The 16,555-nt window shown below is 35.6% G+C and overlaps 1 pseudogene; it reads right to left on the bottom strand.

The window, feature by feature from the left end:
* Positions 1-1,261: 1,261 nt before the first annotated feature.
* LOC114037551 overlaps positions 1,262-16,555 on the bottom strand; it is a 168,921-nt pseudogene continuing 153,627 nt past the window's right edge.

Genomic DNA, 16,555 nt, shown 5'->3' with positions numbered 1-16,555 from the left:
AATTAAAAATCTAGAAGAATATTCAGTGTTCATCTCAAGGCCATGTTACTATAATAAAAATAGCACTATTACCAAGATCAATGTGTGCTTTTCATGATAAGCCTATCAAATTATTAAAAGAATATTTTATAGAACTTGATAAAATAATAGCAAAATTCATGGGGAAAAAACAATAGGTCTAGGACTTCAAGGGAAATCATGAAAAGAAATAGAGATGAACAGAGAATAACACTTCTAGATCACAAAATATATTATGTATCAGTAGTAAAGAAAAAATCTGGTGTTGACTAAATAAATGGAAAGATCAATGGAACAGACTGGGCTAAGGAGAATTAGAAACAATTAAACCTAATTACTTAATGCTTGAAAACTAGGAAAAAAAATATATTGGGAAATATAATTTGATAAAAACTGCTATGGAAAATGAAATTTTGTTGGTAAGAAATCAGGCTTAGATGAACATTTTGCACCATCTTCCAAAAGATAGTATATGTTGTTATGACCATACTGTAAGGGATCACACTACTTTAAAAAAATCTTTTTTTTATTTGAAATAAAGAGAAAATATGATTTGAAATAGTTTTTAAATTTTTATAAAATACATAACATTTATTTTATATTTAAAGAATATAATATTAAGAAATATAATTTATCATAATATAATAAATTTATGTTTCCAATTGTAATATATTCATAAAAGTTACATTATAAAATAAATTAATTCTAGAGTTGAGACCACTTATAAGATATACTGTAATACTGTTAAATTATAGAAGCAAATGTTCAATGAGTAAGAAATACTGATAAATGCTCAGCACATGGGGCTGTTTGACTAACAAGAATTGAACATTTCGTGTGTCTATGTGCATATGAACACCCAAATATGTGTGTATATAGGCATGTATACATACATGTCTGAAATTAAAAATGATTTTAAATTCTATTTTAAGATTTAATTCAGTTAGATTTAATATTCCCCTTCTGCTGCTCCTTACTTTAGTTACTTCACCCACCACCAACATTATGAAGAAATTTGATTAACCTAAAAAGTCAAATCTCATCTACTGCAGTAATTTCCATATCTTGCAGATTAATCCCATTGCCTGAGGACTACTCCCATAACTTGAGAGCTTATCTCTTCTCCTAATGTCATAACAGGGAGGTGTTGAGATGACACACATGACATCTTTTCTTTTTTCTTTTTCTTTTCTTTTTTCAAAAATAAAACCATTTATTAAGAAACTGTGTGAGGGAGGTCGGGTCATTCTGTCCAGCGGTGGCCTCAGTGGGGAGCAGTGCACACGAATAGAGTCTCAGGGCATCCTCGGCCTGAGCACTGCGGGACTGAAAGAACACTGCCTCCTTGTGGCCACACTTCCAGCACGGGTGGTTCTTGGTCCTGGGAAGGAAGGGTCGGGTCCTGAGACACGTCCGTGATGATCTGGGTGGGTGATCTTGTTCGTCCACCTCGTGAGTGATCTTGTTCACATAGATGCAGCTGTTGCAGGCTTCCTGCTAGTAGTCACAGTTGAGACACACGTAGAGAAGGATGCGGTTCTCTTTCTCTTCCTTGGGGTAGAGCATGTTGTTACACTGCTGGCAGAAGCGGATTCCCACAAAAGCCGGCTCCTAAGTCCCATCTGGCTCCAAGGCGATGGCGAGCCGTCAGGCACCAGGGCAATAATCCATCACACCTTTTCATTGAAATGACTATATATTGGGATTATCTTTATCTTGTGACCCTAAGTACATATCTTATTTGTGGTTAAGAGGGCATTTTGTAAGGGGAGGTACAAACTATTGTAATATCAAGCTGATGTCAGAGGGCTTTTACTTTCTGCCTAATCAGCATGACATTTTGCTTTGTCATCCTGTAAATCACCACAAAAGACTCTGCCCTCCCTTGCTCAGGGTCTTTGGTTGTTGAGGAATCATATGCCCAATTTATTGATTAAGACTAGCCTAGCCAATGAAAATTGATAATTCTTGGGAATTTGTCTCTCAGAATTTTTATCACAACGCATATGTGTGCATACACACATATTTGTGTATATATAGTTAAGAATTGCATTAAAAATAATTATGTTACTTTAACATAATTAGTAGTTTTAATTAATTGGAGTTTATATTGGCTGATAGCTGAGAAAATTTTCTTAATTATTTTTTCTTTGAAGTTCACCAATTTTACAATGGTTGTTAAAAATAGTCAACAAACAATGACTTTTCCAAGAAAGATCATACACAATATAGTCAGGCCCAGGCCTTGTTTCAGACCATTGGCTTCTGGTAATTTATACTGGTTCCTGTCACTTCTTCCCTCCCTGAGTCTATATCATGATATAGGTAATATGTAAATAGTATATTTTATATTGTCTATTATAAATATTTCAATACTACAAAGATCTATGACTTTAAATGTATAATTTACTTACTCTGTGTTAAGGTCCTAAAACCTTTATGCTTTAGCAAACAGTTTAAGGACTTTTGTGGCCAAAATAATTTCTCAACTGGTCACCAAAGTGCTGGGGATGATCCTGTACAAACTAAGCTGGTGCTGGGACAATGCACTTATTTTCTTTGCTGTGCTCCTATTCAAAGTTTTTTAACTTGGCAGGGTCTTTCAGAGCTCTGCTCACACAGTCAACAGGAATATAGTATTACTTATAAGCCATTGTGAGGCACTAGAATAGGACTTCAGAGTATTATGTATGTATAATTAATGCCTATAAATATTTCTCATAAAATAATTAGTTTTCTAATATACTGAAACTCATCATTTTTAAATCAAAACACTTTTTTCATCAGGTTTAGCTCTACCCAATTAAGAGAGAGTAATTGGATGAGGCTAATTTGCATTCATATAGTACACAGAAATAAAATCTTACAACATTGGATATAATCTAGTTATTACACTGATAGAATAAAACTAGGATAAGCCGTGGGGCACCTAGACCATATGGATGGAGTACCTTTCCTGGAGTCAGAAAGACAACTTCCTGAGTTCAAATCTGGCTTCAGACACTAGCTGTGTGACTCTTGGCTAGTCACTTCATCCTGTTTGCCTTGTAAAATGAGCTGGAGAAGGACATGACAAAACCACTCCAACTTCATTATCTTTATCAAGAGAACTCAAAATGTGTCATGAAGGGTCAGACATGCCTGAAAAATCACTGAACAACAACTAGGATAAGGATATTTTGATATATAAAACACATTGTAAAAATCAAATGAAATTACTTGGCATCTAGTTTATATCTGCAGTTCAGACATGAGCTCTTTTCTTCTTCAACAGTGATCTTGGAATAATAATGATAATAGTAATAATAATATTAACAGTAACAACAATAATGATAACAAATTTAATTGCCTTAATAAATAACTTTCTAACCTCCCATTCTGGAAATCACTTCATAGAGAATGAAAATTGACAAGGAGACAAAAGAAAACAATACTGTCCAATTTTCTTATGTAGTTTTCAATAATATACTTTAGTCAGATTTTAAAATAGGTCAAGGGGTTCACTCTTCCCAGGAGCCTACAATGTCACTTAATTTTTTTTTTCTTATTTCAAGCAAAACAGTACTTCATTATTTCTCTAGTTCAAACTACAGAACAAACAAAAAGGGGTAGGATATCATTTCTTTTCCACATTTTTCCTCTTTTCTTTAATACAAATAAGTGTACTCTGCATAAGTTCCAGAGATCCTTCTCTCAACTCTTACTAGAACTGTCAGGTTCCCCCACAGTAAGACTACATCTTTCCCTAAGGTGTCTAAGGGTATTCTTTACATCATGGGACAATTCTGTGATATCAGTGGCCTATTCTGGTATATTTGCTCCAAAATCATTCACCATTGATTGGCACCTTAGTTTTATTTAATCAATTAATACAAATTATATTTAACAAAAAGATATTTACTGAGAAGATGTAGCAAGATCAGCAATAAGAATCACACATTGAAAATGCAGGCTAACTCTCCCATATTCAAACTCAGTCTTTAGGGAGACTGAGCTCAACCTTAGATCTTAATATACTTTCTACAAAATATTAATCCCTTCACTTTTACTTCTGAATGACCAGATGCTCCTCTTTCTTGGTTGCCTTTGACCCACTGCTATGTAAAGTCAAAGAGGTCATTCTGCTCAGGAACTCATTTTTCACTGATCTCAGCTATCCATAAAATCAGGCATAAAATCCTAGACATCTGCAGCTCACTTTAACAAATTTTCAAAGTTCACTGCATCAGTCTAATCTGATACTCAATGTGCAGAGAATAAGTACAATGATCTCAAGATTAGAACACTATCTTCCTGTATATGTTGGTCTGAGTTTGGAAAGCCCTGTGTCCTTTCACAATCCACAGTTTTACAAGTACTCCTTTTTCAGATCAGCAAGGCAGGAAAGAGGATAAAACACTACTATTAGAAGGTTTTTTTTTTTTTTATCTGCCTCTCAGTCCCTATTCAGCAGCCAACTACAAAGAGCCCTCTTTACAACAAGGCAATGGGATTAGAAACAGCGAGAAGAGCTATATGTGCTTTGAATTAAAGAACAGAGCCTTTCCTTACTCATCAGAAGCAGTGTTGCCCAACTGCCCAACTTCTGCTACATGGGAATAGCATCAGCTAACTTTGCTGCACATGCTCATAAAAGCTTGGCTTGGCCAAGTCCACCATATTACACAGGAACCATACACATCTCTTAAAGCAGGAAGAGATATGCTACATTTCTACCAATATATTCAGGTGTGCTATCCAATTTAGGATACAAGAAGAGGCATTTCTATTTGTTCTACCACCACCACTACTGCTGCTGCTGCTGCTGCTACTACTACTACTACTACACATGCACACACACACACACACAGTTTATTTTCAATGAAATAAGCTAATTTTTAAAGTGGTTAAAATTGACCCATCAAATACTTCTTGTTTACTATGTTGGCCTAAGGCTAATTGATTATTTTGATGGGAGTTGATATATCATAAGTATCCCAGAGTTGGTGGTATGCTTGAGATAATAGGGTTAAAGGAGAAGAATATAGTTAGGAAAATTGCAAGTTTCTTTCAGTAAGATTTCAGGAGTTATTTGTATCAGTGTACTTTAGGATGGTCAGGGCTACCTATCCATCTTAAGGATCACAGAGAATTGCCACATACATTATCATAGTTTTTTTTTTTCTTCTAGGACCTATAACATTGATATTGGAAGCTGGATTCCAGTTCCTATGACTTATATGGAGATTATTTAGGTTAGAAAGGCGTAACACATCTTGAATGTTTAGGTGTCTTACAAGTGCAGGTCTATGCTTATATATTTCTGTAATTTCAGTGCCATGGAGGCACCAATAGGTAAGAAAGGGTATATCAGGGGAGAGGCAGATCCATCTCTTTGAAGTGAAGGGATCTGGAAGGATTTGGGAAGACTTACCAAGAGCTGCCTCTAGTTCCTTAATTTAAAAAAAAAAGATTTATTTTAACAAGTTATCAAAAAAGCTATTACATCCTTTGGGGGATCTGTTTATGAATGGATGAAATACTCAAGAGCAGTTTGTTCTTCCATCTCTCAGGAGTGATATAATACTTGTTAACTCTTATCTTTTTTAGCTTAAAGTCAGAGTAAAACTCCTGCCAAAACCTGGGGATGTCTTGATAAGACAAGCATTCTGGAAACAAAAAAGAGTAAATTCTTTGACCTGGCCTTCTAAGAGAGGCCCTTCCCCCTCTAGCAACTGCTTAGATATCTTAGTTCAAAAAGAATAATGAGCAGGTGGAAGGAGAACTCTTGTTTCCTGTTTCAATGGGATCTACTTTGTAGTACATCTAAGGGGAAAAGTCTTGAGGGAATTCAATGTCAAAATCTTGGAATCTGGGCAAGAGGCAAGTAAGCTGGAGGCACAGAAAGGCTGTGATGCAACTCACTCACAAGACATACACACATACACCCATTCACGCAGGTACCAACAAAAGGATGATGGGAGTGGCTAAGATGGAAGAGGGAGAGAGAGAGAGAGAGGGAGAGAGAGGAATTTTTATATTAAAGAAGTATAGTTTCATTAAAAGAGGATTTTTAAAAAAATAAAAATCTTGAAATGACCCAAATACCCAATTCTTCCACATGACAGAGGTAAGAATATATATATATATTATATATATATATATATATATGTATATGTATATATATATATATGTATATGTATATATATTCCAGCAGTTTTCATTCCACATTTGTACACCAAGAATAGGGCACTTGAGAGTGTATGCAGCCATGAAAGATATTTCTCAAATTCAACATCAGTCCTTGGGTCCTTCAACTACTGCTTCTTTCATCATTTGAGGTATATTCAGTTGGAACATTTATAGATACAATAAAGGTATTTGTGTTGACAATGTTTGACAATATGGATCAACTTTCTTTGTTAGTGAAAATCCAAGAATATTCTGTCCTCAGTGTTTCACATTCGTAATAGGACTAGGGAATTGAGAAGAATACAATTAAAATTATTTATTGGATTTGAGGAGAAGGTCTAGAGGGTTATTTTTAAAATATATGAAGCAATTAAAGTATATGGAAGTGTGTGAACCCTAGCTAAAAATTGTAATGCATATGTGATCTTTCTGTAAGTAAGAAATCATCAAATTAACATGACATATGGTAAAGGAAATAAAAAAATTATCAAGGTTTCAAAAATCACCTGCCCACTCTGCACTCACTAGGCCTAGAGGCTGTTGTTGTGGTTACAAAGTATTTTGATGAAAATATGTTCTCTTTGTGAAACAAGCAAAATGAAATCTGTCTTCTCATTTTCCCAAGAGCTCTCTACAAAGAGTTGTAGAAAACTAATCTGACAAATTTGTACTCTTCTTTACCTTCCTTCTCAATTTTCTATTTCAAATTTTGATTTTTGGATGCATCAGTGATATAATAAACATAGGTTGTTTCAAAGAGTTATCCTTAAATAAATTTACCTTTCACCAGACACTCAATAACTAAAAGAATGAAAAACTAACTTACTGATTTTCTCTTTCCTTTCTCTACCTCTGTATCTTTGTTGCTCTGTCTCTGTCTCTTTGTCTCTCTGCCTCTGTCTTTCTGTCTTCTCTCTCTCTATCTCTCTGTGTTTTTGTCTTGGTCTCTGTCTCTCTCTGTCTCTGTGTCTCTGTCTGTCTGTCTCTGTCTCTCCCCCTCTGTCTGTCTGTCTGTCTGTCTGTCTGTCTCTCTCTCTCACACACACACACACACACACAAACATTCTGCATGTAATAACTCCTTTATCCTTTGGCACAGATATAGCTGTGTGTTGCTTGATTCATTCACAAATTACACTGGGTTGTTTCTTTAATTAACTTTCTTTCCCATTAATTGCACTTTATGTTACCCCCCTCCCACTATTCCCAACAGGGGAAAAAAGAAAAACAAAGCTATATTGGTATATTGTTGTTGTTGTTGTTGAGTTGTTTCAGCCATGCCTGACTCTTCCTGAGCCCATTTGGGGTTTTCTTTGCAGAAATACAGGAATGCTTTGCCATTTCCTTCTCCAATATATGTATGGATATATAATTATTGTTCTCCTTTTTTTAAAGGACTGATTACATCACAGGATAATGTCTTAATTTGAGAGCATGAATTGATTTTAAGTGAGGCAGAGCTGAAGAAAGTTGTCAACTTTACTCTCTCTTCCAGAGCCATAGAAGTTCAGTGAATTCCAGTGGCAAGACAAAAGTCAAGATGACCTGATGGCCTGGGATACAGTGGATGGCCTTGGTGTCTCCAATGTCTGACCAAACTCTCTGCACTCCACAGTGTCTGCTTCATCTATCTTCATGCTCATTGAAACAAATTATTCTCATTCACACATTCCATCAGGAAGTGTTTTCATATGAGTGGGATAGGCATCTTTGTAACTCACAAATATATCCTAGAGTCAGATCTCAAACCACAGCCAGCACATGTCACCAGAACCAACGTACAGCATGAATGATATATATTTAAAAAAAACCCCTAGAGTATAGTACAAATATTCTACTTGCATGGCTCTTTGCCTTCCTTGACTGTGTCACATTTACCACTTAGCATGAGTTTTGTCAACAGTGCTTATACTTTAGAAAAACACTGAAAATTAACAATTAGGTTGAACCAGAATTTCTCAGAAAGTGAAGAGCAGGTTGTTAAGCATTTGGAATGCTTGGTAATGTTTTCCCTATCACAAAAGATTTACCATTTTTCCATCCCACTTTCCATAAAGTTTTTTTTTTTCCCAAAAGTCTCTCATCAAGACTTCCTTAATATCTCCTCACATGCTTTCACCTTAAAACTTCATCACATAGTTCACTAAAATATAAAATTAAATAAAAAATGAGACTACCTACAGAGCTTCCTTTTTCCATCCTCAGTTGATATTACTCTGATAGTTTTTCTTACTATCTCCTTCCTCATTCATATCTCTGATGAAGAGGTACTTCTTTTCCTTGCCAAGACAACACTTCAACAAACAATCTTGATCCTCTTCTCCCATCCGCTTTCTTCTTCTCCAGTGGATTGCTCCCACAATCATTTCCACTCTTTCTCTTATCTTCACTTTCTTATTATCTAATGAGTCCTTCCGTGCTGCCTACAAACATACATATTCTTTCTCAAACTTAAAAAAATAATTTTACTTGTTACCCTATAATCTTATATATTTTTTATTCCTCTTTTCAGTTAAACTCATTGAGAAAGCTGGCCAGAGTAGGTAACAACACTTCCTCTCCTCTCACTTGCTTCTAAATCCTCTGCAATCTGGCTTTTATTTTCAATTTTAAACAGAATCTTCTTTCTCTAAAGTTACTATTAATGCTCATTATACTGAATAAAATAGCATTTTTCAATCTTCATTCTTCCTGACTTCTCTGAAGCATTTGACATTGGTAATTACCCTTTCCTCCTGCATCTTTTCTCTTCCTTAGCAAAATTATTCCTTTTCCTGATTCTCTTTGTATTTCTTTCAATCCTCCTTTTAAAGTCTCTTTTGCTGATTTGTTATCCATATAACACCCAGTTTGTGTGTTCCCAAAGGCTCTCTCCTAGGCCCTCATCTCTTTTTATTCTATACCATCTGTTGTCCTTTGGGTTCAGTAACCATTTCTATGAACAGTTCTCAGATCCCTATATTCAATTCTATGCTGTCTCCTGAGTTCTTTCAACATTTCAACCTGAAGATCCAGTAGGCATCTCAAATACATCAAAACCATAACTTATTATCTTTTCCCCAAAACCCTCTTTCAAACTTCCTTATTTCTCTCAATAATGTTACTATCATTCTGGTCACTAAGGCTTATTGTTTTTTTTTTTTTTTTGTTCATTTCCAAATCTCGTTATTTATACCTTTAAATTATCTCTCATGTGTATTTCCTCTTCTATTATACCATGAGCACCCTAGTCCATCCCTCATCATCATTTGACTGGACAATGGCAATAACCACCTTATTAGTCTTACTTCCTTAAGCCTATACTAACTCCAATCTACCCTTCACTCAACTGCTGAAATGACTTTACTAAAGTACTAGCATGTCTAAGAGACAGTTGTATTTTAATTTCAGGATCAATTTACATTTCTTCAAAACTTGATTCCTTACTGTCTTTCTGTTTTTCTTGAACTTTTCTCCCTCCATTCTTTTTACCACCCGGCTACACTGGTACCTATCTTTATGCCACTGCATCGATTATCCCTCTTTACTAGAATGCTTTCCTTCTCTTTACATTTTAGTTATCCTATTTCCTTCTAGGATAATTCCATTCTCAACTGCAGGGCTTTCTCTGAGATATTATAGTTCATTTCAACTACACATTTATATTTGTGTATACATGTATAATATATAAATCTGTGTATGTTTTGTTCATATATACACATATATTCTCTATATATTTGTGTGCGTGCAGTCTATCTATCTCTATCTTATATGTATGGAGCTATTTGTGTGTTATGTTATCTCTGCCATTTCACTGTAAGTTCCATCAGGGCAGACTCTGAGATTGTTTACTTTGTTTGTATCTCCAGAGCTTAGCAAAATGCTTGACACATAGTAGGAGAATAATAATTTCTGATTGACTAGTGATTAAGCCATTTAATATCAAGAACACCTTGAATGGAAGAAGCAGCATAAAAAAGATTATCATTGATATATTTGATGAGAAAAGGATGTATAGATGTGAGCCAGAATTAACAGCCTGCTTATTATACTGATATAGTTGAACTATTAGATTTCCTATAGAAGACCTCTACTACATAGACACTGCTAAAGAAATATAGATGGGTTGTAGCCTGAACTTTTAGGGTCTGCTGTGCTATTCTTATTGGTGTTTCTAATGCCTTTTCCCCTATGACTGTATCATTTCTCCTTGCTCTTGGTGGGGCTGCTTCTCATGCATCTCCACCCCTGTTTCTAATCTGCAGTGAGTCTACATTATTCTTTCTGAGAATCAGGAATCAGGATGAATGGTTCTTCCTTGGTTATGAGGAATATATATTGACCCTTAAACAACAGGTGCAATGGAGCAGTCAAAAAGGGCTAAGGGATGATAAAAATATAAAGACACATTCTTTACCTTGTGTAGAAATAAAGTTATTTTACAAGGAGAATTCTGTTCATCCACACTGCAGGTGTGCAGCACTCAGTAATAGCCTAACTCAGTAATAACCTAACTGCAACTGATTTACTGACCATTATAGCATAAAAATTTTCCAGCCATGTAACTGATATCTCCATGCACTTCTATTTCTTCCCAACTACAACTATTTTATTGCTTCTTTTTCTTATTCCACATATCTATACTATTGTTGAAGGTACCACCATCCTTCCAATTCCCCAGGCTCAGAATCTAAGTGTGATCCTGGCCTCCTAAGTATCTCTTACTCCTCATATTCAATTTGTTTCCAAGGCCTGTCTTTGCCTAACTCTGTCCATTTCATGCTTGAAAAACCTTTTTAATTCATCCCTTTCTCTCCTGTGATATGCAAGCTCTCATCTCCTTATGCCCCAGCCCACTACAATAGCAAGCTCTGCTAGCTTCAAGTCTTATCCCATTCTCCATTCAGTCACCAAAATGATTTTCCTAGAGCATTGGTCTGAACGTATAACTCCCTTATTCAATAAACTCCAGTGGCTCTCTATCACCTCTCCTTGTGTGCGTGCAATCTATCTATATCTATCTTATATGTATGGAGCTATTTGCGTGTTATAGTATCTCTGCCATTTCACTGTAAGTTCCTTCAGGGCAGACTCTGAGATTGTTTACTTTGTTTGTATCTCCAGAGCTTAGCAAAATGCTTGACACATAGTAAGAGAATAATAATTTCTGATTGACTGGTGATTAAGCCATTTATTATCAAGAACACCTTGAATGGAAGAAGCAGCATAAAAAAGATTATCATTGATATATTTGATGAGAAAAGGATGTATAGATGTGAGCCAGAATTAACAGCCTGCTTATTATACTGATATAGTTGATACAGTCTCCTTATTCCTCACTTCCTTCCATGTACTATTCAATCCAGTGCCACTTGCCTTCTTACTAGACTGTCTCCCATGCCTGGGACACTTGCCTTCCTCATCTGTATTGCCTGGCTTCCTTTCATTCCCAGCTAAAACCCCATATTCTACAGAAAGTCTTTCCTAATTCCTTTTAATTCTAGTGCATTTTCTCTGTTGATTATTTCCTATTTATCCAGTATAGAAGTGCTTTGTAAACATTTGCTTTCATGTTACCTTCACCATTAAATTGTGAGCTCCTCAAATTAGCACAAGTGTCATAGAATCGATCCATACTCTGTTGCATCTCAGATTCAGAGGCTGCATTGAGTGCACAATCATTTGTGAAAACAAAAAGTTGTACACCAACTCTCCCTCCACTTTGCTCTTGGCTTGTAATTTTTTCAAGATAAATATTTTACCATCAATTCAGCAGTTGACCTTGATGCCATTTTCATCCATATTGAAGGTGTCTGATATATCAGAAAATATGCTAGAAAGCACGCAAGCAAGTACATAGCCTTGCTTCACTTCATTCATGACTAGGGAAGCATAAGAGCATTATGCTTTTTCCAGAATCTGTGAAAATATGCAATTATGAAACTCACATACATTATTGATGAATTTCTTCAGGTAACCAAATTTTACCATGATCTTCCACAAGACCTCTTGACTGATAGTATCAAGGGCCTTGGTTACATCAATGAACATTGTGTACAGCATCTGTTCTCCTGGAATTTCTCTGGGAATTATCAAGCAGCAAACATGATGTTGACCATTTGGGGCCCTTTCTGAAGCCACACTGGCTCTTGGGAAAATGGCCAACTTCCTGGTGAAGGATCAGTTGGCAAGGAAGACTCTGGTAAGAATCTTGCCAGCAATGATTAAGAGAGAGATAATGCACCCCTGTGATTGTCACAGGACAAATTGTTTCCTTTTTCTTTATAGAGATGGATAATGGAGGCATTATTGATCTCTTAAGGGACACCTTTTCTTGTTATATAACCTAGAAGATTTCAGTCAGTTTTTTTTATGAGCAATAGACATACTGCTATGTTCATCTCTGCTGCAATAGAATCAGCACCATGTGCTTTGCCAGATGAGAGGGGCATGATGGCATTCAATACCTCTTCTTTAGTTGGAAGTTTGGCTAGCTATATATATATATAGATAGATAGATAGATAGATAGATAGATAGATAGATAGATAGATAGATAGATAGATAGATAGATATACATATATATGTGTATATATATGTGTATATATGTATATCTATCTATATCTCTATCTATCTATCTATCTATCTATCTATCTATCTATATATTTGTTCAACTCATTTCTCCAGGATTATGTCCTAATCACTGATCAGTGTGGCTCCATTATTGCTGAATAGTTGAGATGCACCAGAGGTCTTTTGCCCATACGTAGTCTTCAGGGTATTATAGAAGCACTTTGAATTGTTGCTATTGTTGTAAAATGGGAATCCCTTCTGCTTTCCTATTGAGCTAAGAATCCTGCATCTCTGTAAGTTTTGCTTAAACTTTTCTTTTGACAGAATTAAATGCTGCCTTCTTAGAGATGGATGAATGGTTTTGCTGGTAAACTCTGTGGGGTTCTCATTTTTTGGGGGGGGGTTACCAACTTTTGGTCAGACCAATCCTGATGTTTTCAAGTGCTATGACCCAGTTGAGCAAATGAGGTTCTGTGTACCAAATCTGTGAAAGCTGCCCACTCCTTTTCTGCTTCACTGTTGCTGTGTACTGACTCAGTTTTCCCTTTATATAAGCGATAAACTGTTCATACACTGAGAAGTCTCTAATCTGTTGACTTTAAGTTTGTTGACGGGCCTCTTGCCTTGGGGCCACAGCTTTTGTGGAATGCAAATGTTTAGAATGGGGAGGATAAGTCTATGATCTGTTCTGCATTCTGCACCTCAAATAACCTCAGTCACTCTCACATCCTGTCTTCTGTCCATACAATAACATAATCTATTAAATTCCAATATTTGCTGGGAGGGTACATCCATGATGTTTTGTTGCATTTAAGTAAATGAATGACAGTTTTGGTGATTATAAGGTCATGAGTTGCACAAATATTCAGTAGTAAGTGACCATTGTTGTTTCTGTTTCTAACTCCATTGCTCCCAAGTAATCTCTGCCATGTCTGATAGCCTGTGCCTACTCTGGCATTATTGTCCCCCAGAATTACAAGCTTAACCTCTTCTAGCATATTGATGATAAAGGTCTCCAGGTCTTCATAAAAATTTTACTTTGACCTCATCAGGATTCAACATGGTTGGAGCATATGCAATGAGTCATGGTGTTGTGCTTTCCTGCAAATAGCAATCACATTGTCATGAGCCTGTCATTCATTCCTTTTGGGAAGCATACCAGCTTTCTGATTAGATTACACCTGATTTCAAAACTTAAGCCAACTTCTTATTACAGTACCCACTTCAGAAATATGTATATCCAGCTTCAACTTCAGTAAACTGGTCTTCATTTTCCAGCCTTGTTCAACTCAAGGCTACTATTATGATATGGTACCTGATGAGTTCTCTCACAACAAAAGATGTTTGTCTTTCAGGTCGACTAGATTTTGTGTTGTCCATGAGCATGCATATATCCAATGTACCAGTGGTGAGTGGAATCATGTTTGAAAAAAAATTGTAATTTTTTGTCTTTGACCACAGGGTTGGATCTCCACCTGCTGTGGTAGTAAGCAGGCAGTGGCTGGGTGAAACAGAAAATTATTAGGACACTTTTTCTAGCCCCTTCCTCCTGACAGGATATTAGTAGTGTGGTCCTTAATAAAAGGTGCTCAGGCAACTAGGGGCTGCTGAATTCCAATGCTGTTTCAGTCCAGTGAGAATATTAACCCTGTGGTGCCTGTGTACAGGATGATAACTATAATAGCTCCCAGTGTATCTATATCTGTTGCCTCTTCACTCACCCTTTGCCACAGTACTTCAAGGTAAGTAAAATAATAAAATAGTAAGATAGTAAAAGAGTTAAATTGTATAATAATAAAATAGTAAAATAATGGATGATGTCTGATGTTGACTTGCACGTGAATAAGATTTAAGTGAGGCAGAGTTGCTCAGAGTCATAATCCTCACACTCTCTTCTAGATTCATTGAAGTCCAGTGGCAAGACAAAAGTCAAAATGACTGGTGATGGTCTAGGGTACAGTGAATGACTTTGTGATGACTTTCCCTGCCAAAATGGGTAAATGAGAGCAATTTATTCCAATGTGCCAAGAAAGCAGTGGAAGCAGGAGCTGTGGAGCACTTAGAGCTTGGTCAGACATAGAAGATGCCAAAGTTACCCTCAATGTGGTTTAGCCCATCTGCTAAGATGATTTTACTGAAGTGTGATTGCTGCACATGCAACAGCTTTGTGGAGCCACAGATGAGAGCTGGGTGATAGATACATACCAAAGATGGATGAATAGCCCTGAAAAGGGTTTAGGAAGCACTCACACTAGAGGTGCTATTCTCCCTGAACACCTTGTATACCCCAGGTGTTCAATAAATACTTATTGACTGAATAACTTATGCTCAAATAGAATCATCACCTTCATATTGATTAAACATTATTTTGGTTTGAATGGAGAATCTGGGAAGGAAATTTAGCTTCCGCTACGTCCAAGATGTCATATTTTTAATATTCTATATGGCATAAAAAGGTGACTCAGTGTCATCTATGTTTATATCAATATTTTCATATTCCTCTCATTATTTTTCAATATAAATGGTAGTATTTAAATTACTAATATATGAATATTTAATAGCATACTTAGCACTTCAATCTTAACATTTTACTCTTTGTAAAAATTGCCTCAAGTTGTAATTACATGACACCTGCTAAGTAATTAATTAAGCATCTGCTTTTAAATACATATCTATTAGGTGACTTTATAACCTCTTATAATAACAATTTCTGTTACCAGATCTGAATAACCTTTAGTTTTAGGTTTAATTTGTACCTGTCATAAATTCTGACTCTGTTAGGTGGTAGGAGAGAATGAAGACATTTTTCCTCTTTGAGTCACCAAATTTAGGTCAAAGGTAACATGCTGAACCTTATTAAATAGTTTGACTAAAGGAAATAGCACATAAATAAAAAAATATCTTTTATTGTCTACTTTATAAGTGAGATAATATTCACAGGAATACATGAGTATAGATTTAGAGCTAAAAGAAACCTTGGGTGAGATGAAATCCTTCTTTCCCATTTGCAGATATAGAAACAGACACAGAGAGGTTAAGTGAAGAAGTCATCAAAGTTTTATGGCTATTTAATATCTAAGGAAAGATTTTAATCCAGGCATTCTTGACTCCAAATCCAGTACCCTATCCACTATCCTATATTGCCTCTCAGTAGGTAATAAATAGCTTTTCTAATGAGATTGGCTGAAATTGGTTAACTTGGCTGCTTTGAAGATGAGGGTCATGAGTCACTTAATTAACCAATGTCAGACTGTCTTATTGTTTATGAGTGTTATTTCATGTTTATGGAGGCCATCAATTAAGAATCTATTAATAAGAATCTATTAATTCCTGCTCTCTGACACCACTATGCTAAATACTGGCCATACAAAGACAAAAACAATATATCCCATACCCACAAAGAGTTTACATTCTTTTGGGAAGGCATTATGTACATATACAGTAATGGAGCATTAACATTTAGGAAAATGTGATAGGAGAGTCACCTGCTTTATAGATCTTGTGCTGGTTTACATTTAATTTTCCTGGAAGGCTTTCTTGGAATCATCATCATTGGTTTGGCATTCTCACTGCCAAAGATATAATATACTTTTTCTGTTGATGTTAAAGTATTTGAAAAAATTCTCATTTCCCTGTGGGAAGAACTGTCTGATTTATAAATGCAAAATCATAAGGAAATTGCCTAACGTAAATGAACATTTTTAACCTTAGGATTTGAATTGAATCTTTTTATGCTTTGTCACTAGTCAAGTAAAGAGGCAAGTTTGGGTCTAACAATAATAATAAAGATAATAATAATAGTAATTATTGTTTTTA

This window comes from Vombatus ursinus, unplaced genomic scaffold (genome assembly GCF_900497805.2).
Source record: "Vombatus ursinus unplaced genomic scaffold, bare-nosed wombat genome assembly UNPS02000582.1, whole genome shotgun sequence".
In the NCBI taxonomy this organism is placed as follows: Eukaryota; Metazoa; Chordata; class Mammalia; order Diprotodontia; family Vombatidae; genus Vombatus; species Vombatus ursinus.
The sequence above is the reverse complement of the archived record's forward strand: the minus strand, read 5'-3'. Positions and strand labels throughout refer to the sequence as shown.